General features: G+C 48.6%; 1 long non-coding RNA gene across 2 annotated transcripts; it reads right to left on the minus strand.

Moving 5' to 3' along the window:
- Window positions 1-2850: 2850 nt before the first annotated feature.
- Window positions 2851-21888, minus strand: LOC142064511 (uncharacterized). 2 transcript variants are annotated; one of them, XR_012663135.1, is made up of 5 exons: window positions 20240-21888; window positions 14305-14515; window positions 5367-5549; window positions 5081-5187; window positions 2851-3678 (listed from the first exon to the last, which is right to left on the minus strand). It is a non-coding gene; the product is annotated as an uncharacterized LOC142064511 (long non-coding RNA). The 2 variants fall into 2 exon arrangements; XR_012663134.1 differs by lacking the exon at window positions 2851-3678 and adding an exon at window positions 4452-4919.
- Between the last annotated feature and the right edge of the window lie 10 nt (window positions 21889-21898).

Raw genomic sequence — 21898 nt, forward strand, 5'->3', positions numbered from 1 at the left:
GCCCCGCCGCCGCCGCCCCCCCCACGCCCCGCCGCGGTCGGCGACGCCCCCCCCCCGACCTCCGCCCCCCGCCCCGCCGCCCCGCCGACGCCCCGACGCGCCCCGCCGACGCCGCCGCCCGACGCCGGCCGGGCCCCCGCCGCCTTCCCCGGCCCTGCAAAAATACCCCGGGGCGGCGGCGGGTCCCGGGGGGGCGGCGCGGGGGCGGTGGGGGGGTGGCGGGTACCCCCGCGGCGCCCGGTGATTTTTAGGAGGCCCAAAGGGCGGGCGGTCGCGCTGCGGATCTGACAGGACCTGCCTGTATATGTCTAATATAAAGACCATTTCCTGCGGCGCGAGGGGCGCTGCTCGTCCCCGCGCGCGCCCGGCGGGGCCGCCGCGTTCCCACCGCCGGGCCCTGCGGAGCGGAGATGCGCGGAGCGGCGCGGAGGGGGGCTGACACCTTCCCACCCCCCCGTGCGGGCCAGCCGGCCGCCCTGGGAGGGAGGGAGCGGGAGAGGGGAGGGCGGCTCGTCCTTCATTTATTTATCCTTTTTTCCCCGGGAAAGGAGGAAAGTGGGTTATCGATTATATAAACACATCAATATTCATGCGCCGGCGCCGCCGCGCTGCGCGGAGAGACGCGGGGAGGCGAGGGGAAAAAAACAACGTAAACCGGGGGAGGGGGCGCGGGAGGCGCGTCCCGCGGCGGCGGGAGGCGCGTCCCGCGGCGGCGGGGGGCAGGGGCGCGCTCATCCCGCGTCCGCGGAGCAGCGCGCAGCGGGAGCGGGTGGCACTGCTGGGCTCCGGGGGAGGGGTGGCTCCGCGGGCGCGCAGGGGAGCGGGCAGGGCGGCTACGCTCCCCGCGGAGGGGGGGCAGCCCCTCACCTGCGCCCCGCCTGCCTCCCCGCCCCCCCGCCATCCCGGCGGTGCCCCACGTCGGGGACAGCCAAGGGCTTTGCGCGTCCCGCGGAGCTTCCGCGCCCCCGGGCTAAAGCGGGGCGCCGCCGCGTAGCCGCAGCCGCGGACAGCCCCGGCGGGTGGTGGTGGGGGCACAGCCGGCTCCGCGGAGCCGCTCTCGGCTCCGCACCCGCGCAGCGCCGGGTACGGAAAGTTTCCATCGGGGCCCCCAGAGCTGCGGGACCGCTGCGGCGGTGCGCGGCCCTCCGCGCCCGCGGAGCCCCCACCCGTCCCGCTCGGCGGCGGGAGGGTCAGGTTTTTTTCGTTGTTTTTTTTTAGGGGGGGGGCGTCTGACCTGGCCACCCTTTTCCGCCCCAGCGCAGCCAACCGCGGCTCCGCGGGGGGGTGGGGGGGGAGCGGTGCAAAGCGGCTCCGCGGGGACCTGCCTCCCCCCCCCCCCCATTCACTAATACCCGCACTTTCTCCCCCTTTGGTTTTTTTTGCCTTTTTTTTCCCCAAGCCCTCTCCGCGGACCCTGCTCGCGGGGGGGGGGAGGGGGGGCACGGACAGACCCCCTCGAAACCTCCCCAGCGGGGCAGGTCCGGCCTCACCGCCGCGAAACGGCGGGGACGGAAATAAAAAAATAACCGAGCAAATAAAGAAAGAAATAATAAAAAAAATCCTTAATAATGACGGCAGCGGTGACGTCAGCACTGCGTGCATCGCGACACGGGGCGGGGGGGGGGGACGGGACGGACAGCAACAAGTGCGGGCGGCGGCGGGGGCGACCCCTGGTGCCCACCCGCCGTACGGCGGGGCCGCCACCGCCCCGGCTATAGCGCGGGCAGCGCTGCCCGGGGACCCCGGCGCCCGTGAGCCCCGGCGCGCCGTGCTTGTGCTCACACGGAGCGTGGAAACGAGCTTCTCTCCAGGTCATTAAAAGCAAAAACCGCCGGGTTCACGTGCGGCGCACGCGGCCAAAACGTCCCTGATGGAGGGAACCGTGCTCGGGCTGGGCCGGGCACCTGGCTGGGCGTGGGGGGCCGCCCCGCTGTGGGCCCTGGGGGGGATTTCTGGTGAGTGGGGATAGGGGGTGACCCCTGTGCGAGGCGCGGGCAAAGGCTCGCTGGGCCCCGGGCAGAGGCACGGAGCAGGTACAGGAACGTGGGCAGCGCTCACGATGGTGCCGTGTGGGTGGGGGGCTTCACCCCCACAGCCCCAGCGCTCGTGTCCGGCCGGGCAGCTGCTCTGGGATCCCATGGGATGTTTTGTGCTTCTCCAGGGAGAGGCTGCCTTTCTTCTGGATCCTCTGGAGGAAATACCAAATTCTTTGTTCCCGTTTGTAAATGGCTTCATCTTTCCCGCCTCACGACCTCCTAAGACGCCTCGAGTGTCTGGCCGGCCGGCCCGTGGCCCCACAGCCTCTCGGCTGGGACTGCAACGAGGTGGAAGAAAGGCATCTTCAGGACCTGGGGAGAGGAATTTGCTTCCCGTGTTTGCTGTGCCGGAGATGAAGACAGCCGGAGCTCAGGCTGGGTGGGAAAGCTGAAGTGCTCTCCCAAGGCTTCAGGAAGCGGGAGTGGGCAGGGCAGGCGCTAGAGCAGCCGGGCTGCGGGTGCTGAGGGCAGGCTGGGACGCTGGCTGGGGCAGGCAGGAAGCCAGCAGGTACCAGTGCTTGGGCTGTGGCCCAGCACCGCCGGCTCGTGCGCGTCTTGTATGGGCAAAAGCAGCGGAACAGCTCAGGGGCACTGTGGATAGGAGCTCTTTTGGACACTGAAGTCTGACCCTTTGTGCTCAGGAGCTCAATCGCCATGGGGAGGATGTTTTGCAGGGGCTGGGTAGCTATGGGAGGTAATACGAGGGAGACCCACACCCCGACACATCCCTGCAGAACAGGGAGTGGTGCTCCGATTCACCCCCAGTGAACACCCAGCCGGAATAACTCGCATTTCTTCAGCAATTCACCTTTGTTTCACTGACCTTGGCATGTTTAATCAGGGTTATATTCTCACACAGATAAAACCGTCCTCAAACGATTGTTACAATATATTGGGCACAAACAGGTTTTTTTTTATTTGTTTATTCATTTTCTTTATCTCAGACAGGTAGGGCTGCTCCTTTCCCACAATATATAATCAAGTAGCAAAGAGAACTTCCCATCTCCGTTTGTGCCCGAATCCCCCTGCTTCTGCCCCAGCAGCCGGGCCCAGGCACTGCCAGCAGCCTCGGCGCTGACCCTGAGCTCCTGCCCGCTGCACGGAGCATCACTGGCGGCCCTGTTGCAGAGCCCCGTCCTCCCCTCCGAGCCACGGCACTGTCGCTGCTATCAGTTATATATAAGGTGGTGAGGCTGGATAACCACGCACGGGCACATTTGGGTCCTCTCAGCAGAGACTGCTTACCCGCGCAGCACGCCGGGAGGCAGGGGTGATGCATGACGACCCGAGCCACGACTCCGTGCACTGAGCTCCTGCAGGACTCCATCCCACCTCCAGATCCTGCAGGAGCTCAACTCCAAAGTCCATACTTGGGCTTATGTCTGCAACAGTTACATCTAAAGCCGGAACACAGGTGGTGGGGCGATCTGATGTTCACATCAAGACCCAGATCTCTAACGGCTAAAAGGTCTCCTGAGTAGGTAGGTTTCTTCTCACTGAACTTTGATTATCTGAAGGTTTGATGCCCAGCGCGAGCTCGTGGCCCAGCTTCATACCTCAGAGAGCAGCAAAGGCAATTCTGAAGGACACCTAGTCTCCCGCAGGTATAGATTTGCTTCACTCAAAGCGGCGGCACACGGAGCTGTCAGAAGAGGTTGAGGTGTGTGTGGGCCACCTGCCCCCGCAGGTCCCTTCCCCACTGGCCCAGGGGAGGGGGCCCAGCATGGTTCACCCTCCACCCCCACGGCTCCAGCCCCCAGCCCATGGTGCCTCTTCAGCCAGTGCTGCTGCCTGGTAGGACCGGCAGCGTCCTGCTTATGTCTCTAATCCTGATAGCATTTTGAATGGGATAGCAACAGAGGCTGTGGCAGTGCAGAACAGTATGTATTCCCAGCAGCAAGGGTATGCGTGTTCATCATTGCCCTGACATCAATTGTATAGGAGCCTTCTCCCCCCCAAAACCCCTTTATACTTAAAATAATAAATAAATAAAAAAAACCCACACAGCTTGTTTATAGCAGAAATTGAAATTCCACATATAATCAAAGGTTGGATTTTGTCCTGCAGGCACTGGGTAAGTTTCTTTGTATGAATATTTTGTATCTTTCTCTGGCCAAAAGAAATGTGCAAAATGTTGTAATGTTTCTGTGCTTTCCTTTGGACATTCCAGGCTTTTGCTTAAGCTTCTCATAAAAGGCTATTTTCAGTGGAGGGGGGAAAAAAAAAAAAAAGCAGCCTACAGTATGCCGAGTCAATAAAGTAATGCAAAACCATAAAGCACAGCAATGATAACAACAGAAGATCTGTAGATTACAAAGGAAATAAGATGGGGATCAGACAGAGTGGTAGCTGGAAATGAATGCATAAAAGCCAAAATAAGGCTGGTTCTAATAAACAGCCAAAGTTGAACCAAAAAGCATTTAACGCGTTAATTTATTAAATAACTTTATTTTCATGCCTTACAATTAAAAATAGTTGTGGTCAGGCATGTTGGGAGACAGGAAGCAATTGGAGTCTTCAAGCCCAGTTTTATCCTTGGAAGGAAACCCAGCCTGACCCACTCTGCGAGCTGGGCTGTGCCTGCGCGGGGGCTGGCGAGCCAGCGTTCGTTTGGGGTGCTTTAGTTCACTCGCTGGTTTTCTACTCGGTGTGTTTCTTTTCCAGGCTTTTAAGACATGGAGGAGTTTTACGGGCAGTGCTCTGGGTGGGGGATGGAGCCACAGCGGAGCTGCGAGGGCGATGCCAGCCCCTGCTCCCGCTTGGCACGCGGGGCAGGATGCAAAGCCCTTTGAAGTTGCCAGGAGGCCCTGTGTTCACTTCAGCAGGTTTTGGGATCATTCTCTCCCTTCGGGAGCCCTTTAGATCAGGCGTTCAAACGTCCAGCTCGAAGCATTAAAAATATCAGGAGTCAGAGCGTTTAGATTCCCTCTAAAAAACCCACCAGCCCCAATCAGTGACCTAACTGGGCATAAAACCCTATGTGAGATCAGCTTTCAAACCCCAGCCTTTAATTCATATATGTATTTGGAGTTATTTTTATTTACCTTGCATTTCTTTCTGTCATCCTGGCAGCTCATTTTTAAGTTCTCCTTGGACTGATAGGAGCTCGTCTGGAACAAGCACCCCACTACCCCACAGCTCCTGGACGGGCCTGGTTAACGAAAATAATCATCACTGAGTATTGAGAGATTTAATGGTAAAAAACTGACTGTGGTGAAAATGGGGAAACTGGGAGGGCGCCTGGATGGCCAGAGTGTTGCAAGCCCTGTAACAAGGGGTGCAGCTGTGGGACAGAAGAGCCGGTGGTTCAGCAGCCCCAAAAATACTTACCTAACCCTCCTGGTAACAGTAAGCTGGGGCGGCTGCTACCTGGAAAGCTGGTTTCATGTAGTGGCACAGGGTGATGGGTCAGCTACAACAGAGCCCACACAGTTTCCGCCTGATCGGTTGCTAAACAAGATACACTTTTCAGATGCTGTTAATTGAGTCTGATGAATTTTGCTCCAGTGGGACCTATTACAGGCAAAAATACAAGTGACATCAGAGCCATAACTCATAAAAATCAAGTCCCTGAATTACATCTGAGAGCAATATGAAAATGCAAGTGGGATTTCAAATGGTATCAAATAACTTTCTGTCATACCTTATTAATACCACAGAGCTAATAGAAACAGCTATATTATCATCCTAATGTCATTATACATATATAATACACACACGCACATACACACAAACAGTGTGTGTAATTATAACAACATTATTTTGTTCACACAGCCTGAAAAATGTGATTAGATGGCGGCTCCGAAATGGCAATATTCAATCAGGTATGACTTGTATATTGGCTCAGAGCACAGTCTTCTACTTATGTAAAAATCTGCCTTGTTATGTGCGGTGCTAGCGCAGACGGCTGCGAAAGAAAGAGGGAGCCGAGGCCACAGAGATCATTTCAGCTCGAGTCAGAAGGGCTGAATTGTCATTTCAAAGCTGAAATGCTGTCACTGTCCAGCAAGCTATCCCCGGCTGTCCTTTCTTGCCTATATCACTTCAGAAAACATGCTATTTTATCTGCTAAAAATAGCTGCCTTCTCACAAAATCCCAAATAAAATCTCTCCGCTGGAAATGGTCCTAAAATGCGTCCAAACTATTTCTTTTTTAATCATAAAGCTTGGAAGAGGATGTCGCCTGGTACGGCTGTAGATGGGCTTCAGCTTCCAAACGGTGCACAGGAAACACACGCCAGCCATTTCACATCCAGCTCCTGTCAAATAATTTACCTCAGCTGTTTTCAGTGAAAATATACATACGTATATATATCCCTGAGAGATGGGGATAGCTGGAGCTGGAAATATCGTCGTAAGAATGCCAGGCCGTATTTACCCAAGTCAGCGGTCAAAGCAAGTTGCTATTCTTGGTGTGCCAGATTTAAGTCAGTTTAAGTAAACAAGCTGACCTCTTTCCACTTAACAGGTCTTAGCCCTCATGGCTTTTTTTTTTTTTCCTGAGAAAATGTTGTGGGTTTTTTTTAAATTTGGTGGGCCCCAGAGGAGGGTAAGCAGCTCTTTCAGAGGGAGCAGCCAGTGGTGCTGGGGAGCAAGCCAGGGAGGGCGAGGCGGGTTTCCCAGGCAAGGGATGCACCAGCCAAACCCAAAATCTGCCTTTTTCTGCCCTGACCTCATTTGAAAGCAGGGGACTTCACCACCTCATTGACTTTGAATATCTTGCTCATGCCTGAACACTTACGGCGACTCTTGCTTTCCTGCTCTGGGATTGAGTTTTTCTGTTTTTCCCAGTTTGGTTTGTGCAAGGACATTTGACCTCTTGGTTACTGAGATCTTTTTTAACAGCACTAGGACGAGGTGCAGTGACACAGAGAATGGGCTCCTGAAGTCCCCCGAGGACCCGCAGGGCTGCTGGCCAGCCCGACGCGTGCAGCTGGAGGACGCAGGGCTGGGGTGTCCACCACCACGACCTCACTCTTCCCTTTGCATGCAGTTTTTTTCCCTGTAAGCTCTAGCAGTCACTTCTACACACATTTCCATGCCTTTATAATTTTTTTTCCTGAGTTACAAATGCAACAAAACTGATGAGTCAATCATCCAACACAGTTTAGCAACATTTAACCTTTGGCTAAGCTGTCTTCAAGCCATTCCTACCTAAGTACATACTCAAGGCAGCTCAGCAAACATTCCACTGGGGAATGCCCTGCAACTCGCCTCCTCCCAAATTTTGCCTGAAAAAAGCTTTTGGCATCTGGCGCCAAGTGGCAGTAGAGGAGAAGCAAAGCAAAACAGCTCCTGGTACCTCAACTCTACGGCCTGAAGGCTGCTTCTTGCTTGCAGGGCAACCAGCCCAATAAGCAAGTCCTGGGTCGCTCTGGTCCCCGGCGCTGGCATCAGAGGGGATGGCCATTTTGGTACCTCCCGCTGAACCAGCTTTACAGTCAGGCTGAAATAACTTCAGATTATAAACACAAGATTGGTCTGGCAAATGCTGGAGAGGACACAGAAATCATTCCTCCTCCTCTCAACTCAGGTACTCCCATCAAACTAAAATACTAGAAGGGGAAAGGAACGGATCTGTAAGACCAGCTCTGCCAAACACACAGGGTTGTCCAGCCGCTGTTTCCAGGGAGCACCAGTATATGCCATACCAGAGAGCCTTTCTTCTCCTCCTTTCCAACTCCCTTCCTTACCCAGGTGAGAGTTGGACACATTTCCAAAGTACAAGAATCTCTGAGGTCTAACCGTGATGGATCAAAGCCTCTGGGGATGATAAAGTTGTTGGGTTTTGTGTTTGGTTTTTTTTTTTTTAAATCCTCTTGAGAAACAGATGCTTTGGCTCATCGTCATTATACCTAGCCTGATTTATTTTAATTGCTCTGGGTATCCGGAATACTACGATTGCATAATCTCACGCACATGCCTTTAAAAGGAAGCCTTGGCTGCAATGCCGGGAAGGCAATGTTAAATACGGAAAAAGTACTATGCAAAGTCTCATTTATTTTGGAAATCACTGGAAAGAGTTCTACTGAAAATTCACAGCAAAACATATGCCACATTTGAATAATGATTTTCAGAGGTGCTTTACCTAGCTTTGCAGTAAAAGGGGCTCTGAAAATTGCAGTCCTTCAAGAATGTCTCACTTCCAACCCCTGATTTTCAGTGAATCAGAGGACACGTAGGTCCACGGTGGCCGTCCCAGGGCGGGATGCCGAGGGTGAGGCAAGAGCTGGCTGCCAACACTGTGCACCTAGGGGGATTGCTTCCACCCCATATGAAAATAACCAAAACACTGAAATGTGAGAGAAAATCCATTTTGAGCAGAGTCGGTTGGGGCCGCAGGCTCAGGACAGGGAGAAAGGAGGTGTCCTGCTGAGATCTGCCCTTCCTGGGTTTAGAAATACAGGACTCCATCTCAATAAAACAAAGCAGGAATAACAGGACTGCGGAGAAATACCTGAATGTCATCCCTTTGTCTTATCTGATGCAATTCACAAGATGCCCAATATTGTCTTCTTGGGAAAACAGGTCTGCAGAAACCTTCCAGTTAAGAAAAATCTATTATTTAAGGTACTTTATAATTGGAGCCAGAAAAAAGATTTATTTTGAAGTCATGTCAATATATACTATCTGTTATTAAGATGCAGCTTTTCTGAGGAGAGACCCGTATCTTACCAAAAGCTTTTTCTTTCTCTGTATTTTTTTTAGTTTATCTCATTGAACAAACTAATACTTGCCATAAATACTGTCCCTGAAGCCAGTGGGGGTACTCTGTGAAAGAAATTGACCAAGAACTCAAAAAACCACCCCCCAAACCCTGCCCTTACCTTTGGCTTGTTAATATGCTATCCTGTCTTCTAAGGGAAGGAAAAGCCATGAATTTTATAAGTTGCCTACATTGTATTAATTATTTAAAAACATGCAACCGAGATTTTGTTTTGCAGGAAACATATTCGATTTATCCTCACCAGCCTTAGCAACAGATATGGTGGGGGATGATTAACCAAAGGGGCTTTGCACAGTGCTGGGATAAGCAAGCCCAATAAACTTCACAGGTGAAGGAGGAGACCTGTAATCATATCTTTTGATCCTGAAGAGGAACCGTGAGCCCTTTTCACTTGATTTCAGGTGGTATCGTTTATCTGGGACCAAACCAGATTTGCGTAGATTCGGCAATACCTATTTGCCATGCCAGAGCCAGGAGTGCAGCCAGCGCTACCGTACCCGGCTGGCTGGTGCTTTGAAACCGGGTCATATGAGGGGCCGTGAACAGGCAGCAATGCCACAATTTACAGGCTATACCTTTAAATGCCCACAAATTTGCTTTGGGTTCGCAGACAATAATGAGATTTACATTTGGGAAAAGGAGCCCACAGAGACTATCAGGAATATTAATGTTATCACAGAAGTTTATTAGTGCCTGTGTGTTGGGAAGCGGGTAAGGAAACCCTCTGGGTTTTGTTGTGCTATCAGCAATTATCATACAAGAAGATTTCTGTTCCTGGTCCTCCCTCTGATAGGGTTTGGAAAAAAAGGCTCCAAGACTGATCTACTGATCTTTGGGAAGTGTTTGGGTTTTTAAGCAGAGCGGGTGTTTCCTCCATTGCCTTCTGCGTACCTCCGTTTCTCAAAAAAGAGTTGAAGGCTTTTCCTTCTCCGAATCATTGCCATTTCTAGCTCAACAAACCCACGTGCTTGTGAAATTTGTAGGCGCATTTGCCATCACACAGAATTAAAATAACCCTTCAGATGAGGGTTAACACATCTGTTTTGTTCATGTCCTTCAAGCCAGGCTACAGCCCCTCACTCTGCTCCCCACTTTCTCCTTGTGCTCCCATCTCTGCTGGTGGAGAGGTATCTCCAGGACTGGATCTATGGTGGAAGCGATGTGGTGCTGATGTTTATGCAGATGCCAAGAAGAATTCAGTGATTGGCTTCATGAGGACCAAGCCATCAAGATGTGATCATGTGTTCTGGAAACCTGTCCCCAACACGCCAGAAACCCTTCCCATCCTTTCTCCTCTTTCACTTTCAATGGGTTAAGGGCTATAAAACCTTGTGCCTGTTATCTAGGCTGGGATCTTGTGCTGTGATCAGCCTTTCTGAAAGATTTGCGTTCTTTTAAGCTCCTTCTGTGTTAAAGAAGGAAAAAAAACAAAAAGGAAAGGAAGAAGCCCGCAGTCCGGCTGACCGATCGGGCTGGAACCTCCCGGCACAATTCAGGGCTGCTGCCCGAGGAGGTGGCGGCACCGCAGAAATCAGTGGGCTGGTGGCAGGAGCACTCAGGGAGAGGGATGCGCTCGGGAGGAGATCCGTTTCTCCTAAAAGCTTCGTTAAGGCTCCTTCATCCAGGAGGTACAGCTGAAGTTGAACCAGACCTCTCCGACTTCGGCGCGAACCTGCCCACGCTGGGTTCCAGGGGAGCCGCAGAACGTGTGCAAAACTTCAACTGTATTTACATTTTGAAGCAAAATAGGGAACAGGCGCTCGCTCTGATAGCTGCCTGGGCCGGGACAAGGCCCCGCAGCCGCCAGCTGCAGGCTGGGCAAGCATGCCCTTGCTGCTGCCTTTCTGGAGGCAGAGCCAGAAAGTGCTGGCTCGTTTTTCCCAGGTGGCACAAGCCAGGCACCGCCGGCCCCTTGCTGGGAGGTTCACTCAAAGCCTGCAGAAGCACCCTCAGCCAAACAGCACCTTTGCTGATGGATGTGGTACCTGTTAGCGTCCCCCCAACACAGATGTATCAGCAAACCTCACCGACTACAGACGAGGCCTTCAATTGGTCTTGGTTAAACTCCTGCTGCTCAGTGTGCTTTGAGAAGTGGGACATTTGCTGATGGAGGGGCTCCTGGCTGTTACATGTAATTAAGAATCCTGCTGAAAGTTCTGCTTAAAATCACAAAGCTTGTTGCTCAGAAAAGCGTAGGTGAATCCCCCAGAGACACAGCCAGCATTCCTGCTCCTATTGTACAACATTATTGATTAATCAAAACTAATGCTCACAGCTGTTGCCTGATGGATAATGTCTTTGGTGTTTGCCTGCATATAATTATTTACTACTTTATTGACGTTATTTATTTCTTCATTAAGTATTGTTGGCTGTTTAATTACGTGAAACACAACTGCAAGTGTTGCTGCTAAAAGCCACTGGCTGGAAGGCCTGCTCAGAGCTGAAATCTTTCAATCATAAACTCTAAAAATAAATCTAAAGATAAAAACGTTTTAGCCAACATTTTGAGTGAAGACCATCAAACCACAAATGTGTTACATGTCATCTGGAGGCTGATGCTGGAGCACCACGTTCAGATAGATTTGCAATACTGATTTGATTGCACACGGCAAAGGACTTTTGCAGACTTGTATGTTTTATTAGATCTCCAAAACAAATAAAGAAGGTCCCTATCTTATTCTTGGTAGCTGAATGTTTGAAATAAATCAAAGGGAAACTCCGATTTCCCAGAGCTTACAGTCAGGAGTGCCTAACCAAGCTCCTTTCAAAAACCAATTCCTGTGCCAAGATCCAAGGACCTCCGAGGCCAGATGCTGGCCCTGTCCAGCGCTCCAGTGACAAACTGGGGAGTCTCTCCAAGAGCTCCTCCAGACTCTCCCTTCTGCCCTCCTGGCTATCCATGAGTGATGCAGACCCAAGGGCCCCTGTGCCCTGACAGCCCCCGCACCCTTGCCCTCCTCAGAGGCACCAGGCACAGCTAGTGCAGCACATCTATGCCCGACCTTGCTGAGTTAGCGAGCGGACACCTAATCCGTGGATCCATGTGGGATGGGAAGGGATGAGCTGAGGCTTACTTAGCTCGTAATGTAAGACCAACCTTAACAGAACCACTTTTCCTTGCCAAGACCAAGCCATGAGAGCTTGGGGGCAAAATCAACATCTTAAATTCTATCTGGAAACCAAGAGGCAGTAAGGACAAACTAGATTTAAGACACATTTTGGGTCTCAGCAATGTCTAGGTACTTAACATTTTAAAAAAGCAGCCAGGTACGTGACTACAAATACGGTATCAAAGAACACGGAAGGATCTTCTCAGTCTGCAAACAAACCAGAGGACCCCCAAACCCTGCTGTAGCTCACAGATCATTAATGCACCTATAACAGATCAGAAATAGCCTCTGTATCTCCTTACTCATAAAATAAAAATTCCTTCTCTGACATCCTTTCCAAACAGCCCTTTCCCCAGGGCAGAAGAACAAATAGCTTTGGCAGTCCTTGCCTGGCCATCAGTGCGTTTGTTATTCGGTAGCTACTAGCCTGAATGCTTCTACGCAGCTCCCTATAGATCTCTTGCTTACTTCTGAGGTAGTGCATTAAAATTAGTGAGGGCTTAGCTACTGCTTTATGAAAAGTACATAAGATGGCCAGTTGCCAAACCGCTAACTTCCCTATGGCCTCTGTCTGAGGGCAGCAGCCTCTGCTTTTCCCTTAGGAGCCCAGAGGAGGACCAGACTAACACCTGGCACTGCCAGGTCACCTGCATCTCGTTCCAATGTGTCTCAAGCCCAGAGCACGAGCAGGAGTCGACTGTGGGGCCCAAGTTCTGCCCATGGTCTCATTACAGAGCATACATTCACCTCTTTTTTAACTAAGAGGCATTGGGGAAAACCTGAGTGAAATAGTAAACAGAGCGGAAGGATGAAAAAAAATAAAAAGAAAGGTGATGGGTCTAGGGAATTGGGTCTCCATTTCCCTCTCTGTTTCCTTCCCAACCTCCACATTTTCATGCGTTTCCTCTGTCTAGAGCCAGTTCTTCCTCTGCCTGTGTTTTGAAATGTCACAATCTTTCCTGTATCCCTTGTGCCCACATTGTGAGGGTACCATGGGCACCTTTCCAGCAGGGATGCGCAGAGCGATGGGGAACACAGGCTAGGATTTTCAAAGGAAGCTACGGAAATCTTTATGGAGAACTTGGTGAGAATTTGGCACTTGGCACTCTTCTGTTCTTTTGAAAGTCCCACCCTACAGGAACAATCTAAACAAATGTATGCCCCAATGCTGATAAATCCGTTTGGAAAGATATCAAAGGAAAGCTTGCTGGGTTTGGAGACCTTTGAAGAAAGGGAAATATCCTGCCAACCTGATGCTGAGATCTATCTTGTTCCACCATGTGGTCTGAATCATCGAGCCTTCTACAGCTCCCCTTCCTCCTTGGGGCGTGGAGGGCAGCACTGCCTTGCTGAAGAAAGGAATTTGGGGGCCAAGAGGACAGCCTAATTTGAGGAAAATTCAAGTGAAAAATTACTTGACAATGGAAGTTGTTACTGTGTCTAAAAATATCTCAGTGAGTCAGATTCCTGAAAACGGCAAAGCTATGGAGCAAAACCATAACCTCTTCTCAGCAGTCAGCTGGCTTCATTCACTAGCCTGGCATCTCTTTCCCCTTATATTTTTAATATCATAAGAGTGTTGTTGGTTTTTTGTTTTTTTTTTTTTTTAAGTCTGCAATACGTAAATGTGTAATGGATCGCCCTGTACAGTTCTTGCTGTTCACATGTTCTCCAGCTAACTAAATTTGTAGAGCAAATTAAAAGTCTGTAAGACCAGGACAAGTGAATTACAGATATTTGTTGCTCAGAAACTGTCTCCTCATTCAGTCCCACATGCCCCCCAAATAAACGGTTTCAATTATGTTTTCACCTTCCCCAGCAATACTAACATCTCTCGCCGTTGCTGGCCAAGGCTGTTGCTCCTTAGTCTGCAACTGTTACGGCTTCGTGCACATATGCTTCCTGTGAATGTGCAACCTTGCACGGTGCTGCAGTCCCTGTGTTTGCAGGGTAACCTATTAAACCAGGCTGGCTCCGGACCAGGCGTGCCAGAGAAACATGGGAGAAGGAAAGGTGGAGACTACAGTGTTGTCGATGCCTTTTTTTACACTAATGAGATGGGTGGGTGTGGCCCCTTTCTTTCACTGACCAGAATATAAATAGCCAGTGAGAGTTTTCTACTCCCCGATGGGCAAATCACCGCTGAGTGAGCCATTCCCAACACCACGCCACAAGGGACTCGCTTGGCTTCTCACATATGGGTGACTTTGCCCAGTCGGTCTAAAGGTCCCTGGGACCCCTCCGTTCTTCAGACCTGGCCCAGGTGGACCCTGGGCTCTGCCCCTGCGCCCGCCCCAGGCAGGCGCCTGCAGGCAGCTGTGAGGGAAGCCACCAAATTCCTCAACCCCCCTGACCTGATCGGTGGGAGAGCAGGGCAGCCCGGAGACGCCGTCTTCCTCACACACACACTGTAAATCTGAGTGTTACTTACCCTGCGTGATGTTTTGGGTCCGTTTTCCACGTTGCCGAGGTCTCCCTGGCGATGTGACTCAAGACGCCTGATGTCCCCAGGAGGGGCTGGGCACACGCAGCAGCGCTGAGCCCACGGTGCCTCTGCGGGAAGGGGAGAGCAAATCCTCCTGTCCCACCCTGCGTGGGGCAGCCGGAAAGCCAGCAGCAACAGTAACTTGGCCCAGCAGAACCTGAGGAAACAAGGTGAACTTTTTAGGCTTGAAATCAACAGAAAAAAGGAAATGGGGCTTGTGTCATCAATGGTGAAACTCCCACTGGTGCCTGTGGGACAAGGATCGGGCCCAGGCTGCACCCCTGTGCTTTCCCAGGTTAACAAGGACTTAAAATTCTGGATTTCAAAGGATGGTTTATTTCTGGCTGACCCGTCTGGCTTGAACCGTTTCATGTTTTAGACTGTCAGAATTATTTTTAAGCTACTGTATTAGGACGTAAACTTAATCAAGAACAAAACGTTACCAGCGTGGAGCGCTGTTCCTACCCGCACCATCAGCTGAATGAAGTCGCCCAAACCTATCGCGATCCGCCCGCGACATCCAGCCCCTCTCTGACCATTAGCGCGCTCTTCACACTGTAAATACGCCCAGGGGAGGGAAGGGGTGAAGGTGACGGTGCACGGGCACAACGTGCTCCCTCCCGAGCGACGCCTCCGCGTGGGTCTAGCAACGAACGTCCCACCACGGGAGCAGCTAGGGATGAACTGCCGACGGCGTGCGGTGTTTTGGTCAAAGAAACTTCTCACGCACACACGTTTGCGTTGGGTTTTGTCATTTGATATCAATGGCGGGCTGTGACATTCCTCTGTGATTTTTTTTTCCCTCCCTACTATTTGAAGAACGAGATATTATCTGCTCTTCCCACCCCCCCACCCCTTCACCCCGTGCCTATTTCACTAAAACCTGCCTTTCGGGTCAGCACACTGGGGTAAGAGATTAATTTTACACTGCAAGAAACACCGAACAGAGTATTTCAGCTTTGACATACGAGACGTCTGTTATAATATTGCATTTTTTCTAAATTAAATATTAGGAAAAATTAAACCCAATTGTGGTTCGTATTCCTATGGAAAATATTTCTGTTCAAAACAGTCCCTCCACACTAAATGACTTAAGTAACTGAAAACACAATAAATATGCAGCAAGTTAAAAACCCAGATTATTCAGGTTTTAAGGCTTATAACTAAAAGTGGTTTAATGTTTCATGCCTAATAATAGATTACTCCTATCACGTTTCTAACCTTTATTTCTACCAGCTTTGAAGTCCAGCCATATAAAGGCTGTTTGTAGAACCACACGAAAGTTAAAGCAAATATTACTCAGAGTGATTCATATGAACAAGAATTTGCAATGAAGGCAGAGGGTTTTTTGTGTCTGTATCAAAGGAAATGAAATGTTTGCAATATTTTCCAGTTGATAAATGCATTAAAACATTTTAGTTGTGTAGTATGAACATTGCTGACATAAACAGACTTTGACCTGAAACAGATTGTATTAAACTCTGTGGGGGAGGCAGCATTAAAAGAAATAAAAATAAAATGAAAAATAGAAATTCCTAGATTTCAAAATCTGCCACAAGGTCACTGCAGTCCTTAATTAGCTGAATGCATTCAGAGAAGGCCAGAACACAGATTCTGTAAAGAGAGCAAATGTATGTTTAATCCTCTGTCCTTTGCTTACAGATTACCCTTTCAGAACAAGTAACCTTATTTTCTTTTTAAATATCTATTTACCTTTTTGAGCTTTGCATAGCAAAGCAGGGTTTTCTTTTTTTTTCCCCCCCACTGTTGCAAAAGAAATTAATTTGTTGCTAGTTGCTATGCATTGGCAGGATTTCTGCATAAAGAATGTAAGCCATCTATCTTTGTATTCAAGATATAGTTAATCTGGCAGTTAAAATACTTTGGAAACATTTTGATGACTTATCTGGAAAAGTAGCTTTGCATTTTCAAAGAAAACTCAGAACTGTATTGCAAGGGGAAGATAAAAGATATATGAAGTGTTTGTTCCAAGCGATAGTATTCATTTAAAGATCAGAATGTAACCCCACCCAAGCAATTATTGTGGAAAAACAAGACAAAAATCCTTATACAGCTTTCTGACACAGTCTTTATTTGGGAAACAAAATAACTATATTACAGTTATAGCCTAATGGATTGCAAGCTGTTTTATTAGAGTCAGCTGAATCCTGTTTAGCATAAAAAAAGAACTCTGTTTGCTATCAAGAACACATTTACATTAATATGACTTTGACAAAGTAAAATAAAATCGCATTAAGATGATGTAAGTAGATAAGACAATGAAATCTCTGTGAGATAGTTTTGGCACACCAATTAGAGTCAAGTCCCCACAGGAAAGAAACATATTTTTACACCAAGTATCCATGTGTTTTTAAGCCGTAGAGTGGCCAAAATTAATTCCATGCTTATAATATTTCCAGCAAGGGAAAAGAGAAAGTTTGTTGTTATTATTATTTTTATTTTTCCCTTGAAAGGTAAAATTTCTGATAAAGTACATTTTTATTTGCAATAATACAAACAAGTTTTGTTCTCTGCACTAGCCTGTAATCATCCTGATTATTGCAAGGGACTTTCCAATATAGAGCAGCTGAAAACAAGGTTTTAGATTACATGGTAATTTAGGAATGCATGAAAAGCCAAGCAGTCACCATAATAGAGCACTGCATAAACTTCATGGCTTTTACAGCAAAACATAACATATGTTTTGTGATTCATTCAAATGATTTTTCATTTTTTTTGGTCAAAAAAATATGTCGAGCTCTAGTATTCATCCTATATTTAGGGAACATTACTCTCAAAAAAAGGATGACAACACCCCCCCACCCCCCCACCCCCAACTTTGATGTCTCTCTTTTTAGCTTGGTCATTAAAAGAACGGCAGTGATGGATGGTGATAATGCTGTGGATTTTATGAGTAATCAGGCCTTGGCAGCCACAATATTTCTTTTGTAGTGAAACTTTAATATTCCTTTGGCCATGTGTAAACTTTTCCTGCTTTTGGAACTACGTTACACAAGCTACTCGCTAAGCATTACAAAACAGTTATTGCCCAAAAGTTAGAGCTTTAACTTAACACCTGACAGGGTGAAGCCCCCACCGCTGCGCCCCAAAAACACACGGCTCGTGTGTAACAGCCCTTCGTGTGGTCGGGGCATGGTGGTTTACAGGACACGTGGAGGAAGGCAGCAGGCTGGTGGCAGACCCTGGCAAGCGGGCTGGATTTTGCAGCTGGATGGCACGGCCGAGCCCTGCGCACTGGACAGGGCACCCCAGGCACCCCAGCTCTCCCCCTTCCACGTGGTTTTAGTGAATTTGCTGCAACAAACACCAGGTGTCTCCACTTAGCTGGGCTACAGCTTAAAAAAGGGGCCTGCTACCAAAAAGAAAAAAAAAAAATTAAGGTTCTTTCCATTGCTTCTCATCCGCCTGTTGCAAGGCTGCGTGCGCCAGGAAAAGCATGTATGTATGCACCGATACTCTCATACCGGGATCGTATTTTATTTTGTCACTTGATCTGCCTCTGTCAGGCAAGGCAGGACTTTCCAGAGTTTGAAATAATCCAAATTCAATTACTTTAAAGCTGCTACAATATGCAAGTCCTGGCAGCCGTTTTAAATTAATGGAACATCAGATGTGCTCTGATCCTCTCAATTTCCTTGGGCAAGGGAAATTCTGCTGCGGTGGTAGCGGGAGGGGAAATATAGGGCTATCAGTAAAATAAATGTCAGCCTTTGTCTGCTGATAAAAAAGTGCATACAGAAAAAAAAAAAAAGGCACAATACTTATTGCTCCATAATTAAAATATATTTCTATAGGTAGTAAGGATTATCTTGGTGGTTTGGACAAGCAAACACTGTGCAGGCTGATCCACATGAACGGACATCAAATTAAACCAAAATAACAAATTGCTTTTTATTTAGCTGTATTTGTAAAACCTCAATTATTTTGTTTGGGTGTAGATTTTTTTTTTTTTGCACCTGCTGGCACGTTTATCAGTACAATTATTAGAATGCCAGCCTTGAAAGCCCAGTTGCCGGGGCATGGATGGGATTTTGGCAAGAACTGGGGGCGGGGCGGAAATATATATATCTCTCTATATATCTCCCTCTTTCCATAGCAAGATGCCAGCCCATGCAAATGCACTCGGAGTTTACTTTGAAAGTGTAAATACTCGTCAGGTTTGTCAAAAGGTTTGCAGACACGAGAACCTTTTGATCAAACCTGGGCTGTGTTTTGAGTAAAACTGCACTGGAATACAGTTTTCAAGATGCAACTCAGTGGCTTTGTTTTTGAAATACGAACAAGGCCAAAAACCCAAATCATGGCTCTGAACCTTTGCACAGGCTTTTATGGTGCATGGATTTTGCTGATCAGTAGGGCTTACGACCCAGGGCTATGTCCTGGCTACAAGGGCCCACATTTCATAAAGTCTTTTTCCTGAAACAAAAATACAATGCGAGCTGTCAGAGTTAAATTGAGGACAAGGTATTTCTTTAATTCTGATTTTTCAGTTATTTGCTTTATATGAGAGCCTGGCTGCTTCTGCGCTAACTGGGACTCGCGTTGCCAGACAGTATGCTTTAAGTTATTTTTAAAAATGCTGGGTTTTGAAGGCTTTTAAATCCTTTGATGTAAATGAAAATAAAAATCATAGTTTGGAACCTAACAGAGACTTTTAATCTTGGCCTTAAAAGCATGAATCATACTACAGCATAGAGTAAAACTATTTTCTGTCCCCTGCACTCACCTTCTCTACACATACTGATATTTGATATTTATAGGTGGCAATTAGACATCTCAGGTAGTCCCAGTGCCTCGTGCCAAGCTCTGCACACAGTTATTGCCTCACAGTCTATGGCTGAGATTTCCACAGCCTTGCTGTTTTTCTCATTTAAATATGACATTTCAAGAAAGGCTGATTAAAACACAGCAAAGCAGAAGTAAAATGTCTCAGATTCCACGTATGTAACGTTATGGCAACAAAACTTAGGCCAATTACTGTCTCAGAGGAGGAAAACTAGTGGCAAGGTAGGGGTGTTGCAATACAATTACAGAAAAACTTCTCCTGTAGCCACCCTGGAAAACCCAACCGTCATTTTCTGGCAGAGCTGAGGCAGAGCCCGCGAGAAAGCCCGGCGGACCAACTACTACTCCCCTGGGTCTCAGAAGTGCAGCCGGTGCACGGATGCCAGGTTTCAAATACTGGATGAAGAACAACCAGCTGAAATACACTTTCTAAATCAGATTTTCTTACCGTAAAATTCTGACTTAGCATCCCCTCCCAAATCTGCCAGAAGAGGCTTCCCTTCCCTTTGCCTGCCTGGAGCAGGGGTCAGTGGCTGCCACGATGCTCCCTTGGGATGGTCACTTGGCGGGGCAGCAGGTACCAAAACCCATTGCCTCTTTCAGTGGTCCCCAAACAAAGATAACAGTGAACCCGACTGAGGACGCTCTCCTCAGCCCAAAGTGCGCCCCTGAGATCCTGTGCCACGCCGACTGCCCGGCAGCTGCAAGGGTTCAGCGTGGCTGGTGGCAGTCAGTTATGTTGGCTTCCTCATCCCAATGACCATCCCAAAAGCTGTTGGGAAGCTGTTCACAGCCTGTGAGTACCCTGTCAGTGAACAGGCGCATCCTGTAAGGGGTCTGCATTCTTGAGGTTGTGCCATGGATGCTGGCAGATTGCTTTTATTGTCCAGGGTCCTGCCACGAGTTTTATCCCAGAAGAAGAGGCTGTGATCAGCATGAAATGAATTCTAGTATTCATATGCAAGTTATGTATTCTCCTCCCAGTGAGTCTGAAGATGACTCAGGATGCTTTCAACCATTATACCCACCACCGAACCATGACAGAAGAAACAATCAAGACAGAAGTTCATCCTACCTGTATGAACCAGGCATCGAACCCCCATGTCCAAATCCCTCTTGATTTAAAACTCTCCATTGCCTTAAGTGGAGCTATAACGTGAAGAACGTCAAGATTTGTCCCTAAATAAAAAGGGCCAAATTAATATAACAGCATGGTGGAGTTTCCATTTATTGCACGGAACAGTCAAGATATTCAGACTTACGGCTCCCACTGCAGCTGTAATTCAGTTTCCTTGCTCATACATAATGTTTTTATCTACTCTGAATGGGGTTATCTTTAGTTCCTTAACAAGCCCATATAATCCAGCTGTCACAGTTTCCATAAGAACAATACCTTGGAATTTCCTGCCTTTAATTTGGACTAACTCCTGTCTATAGCATCACATTAACCATGTTTCCAGCGTGTGTGGTGACTATGAAATCAATCACTACGTACACGTTACATATATATTTATAATGTTCGAGTACTATTTGTAGAGGTAGCATCTCAAAGTAATGTAAGGATCTCATCTTGATAAATCTAACAGCTCCAGCTCAGCTGCCTCCTCTCTTTCAGGCTTTGCAGCTGGGCTGTTCGCTGTGAAGGAAATTCTCCTGCCCAAGCAGGCAGAGACAACAGATATGAACCTGCCCCAAGTCCTTTCCCTATCTTTTCTGCTGTGTGGACTTTTCCTGTTGCCTGACCACAGGAAGGTGGTGGACAGAAACACCTCCTGGCACATGCAGCAGCATCCTACCTGCTGCAGATGCACGTCAGGGGAGCTCACCCAGATGCTGCACTGAGCTGTGCCCAGTCCCTGAGGAGAGATTGTTATCACTGTCTCTATTTTGTAAGGAAATGAGGCAGGACATTTAGCAGTTGAGACCTGAGGCTTCCCAATTAGCCATCCAGTAGCGTATTGACAGATGGCTGTTTCTATTTTTGCCTCCCTTACTCCAGGCCCATTCATTCACTGCCCTCCTTTTAATTACACAGAGCCACGTGCCCAAAACCTCGTCCGCTTTTTCCCGAGTGTATCAGTTGGTCTAACAGGAGATGTTACCTCTCTCTGAAACACTGCTTAACAGTTTCACCATTTGTTTTGCAACAACAAAGATGGCATCTAGTTTGACTGGGCTCACACTTGGCAGTTTCCCTGAGACCAACAGATCACCACAGAGGATCAACTATTACCTCTCCCTTGCCCCAGAGGCCCCCCTCTACATACCTGCAAGCCAAGCTGGCAAGGAGGGCCATCAAGACACAGCAGAAGAAAACAAAGGCCCAGCACGAGGCAATCTGTATCAGCATAAACTCAAGCAAGGCACCATCACATAATGGCCTGATAAACCTCCCTTTCTAGGTTTCCTCCTTCAAAAGCACAGGTCCTCCTTTCAGTATATGGTCAGGCCAAAACATACACGTAGGCTATCCAGATCAGGAGTGACGTGTTGTCTCTTCCCCTGACTCCACATCCTCTTCTCATCCCAAAGGTTTTATAAAACATTGATCGTATATATTTTCAAACTAAGCATGTCCTAATTTGCAGAATAAAGGGAACCAGGGGTGAAAAATGAAACTCACAAAATGCTGGGCAAAGCACTGGGGCCACCAAACTGCCCCCCATGGAAAAGCAAAAACAGGCAGGAGCCCGACCAAGGGGCTTAATGCTACCTGAGCAGACCCAGCACACCA

This window comes from Phalacrocorax aristotelis, chromosome 14 (assembly GCF_949628215.1).
Source record: "Phalacrocorax aristotelis chromosome 14, bGulAri2.1, whole genome shotgun sequence".
Taxonomy (NCBI): domain Eukaryota; kingdom Metazoa; phylum Chordata; class Aves; order Suliformes; family Phalacrocoracidae; genus Phalacrocorax; species Phalacrocorax aristotelis.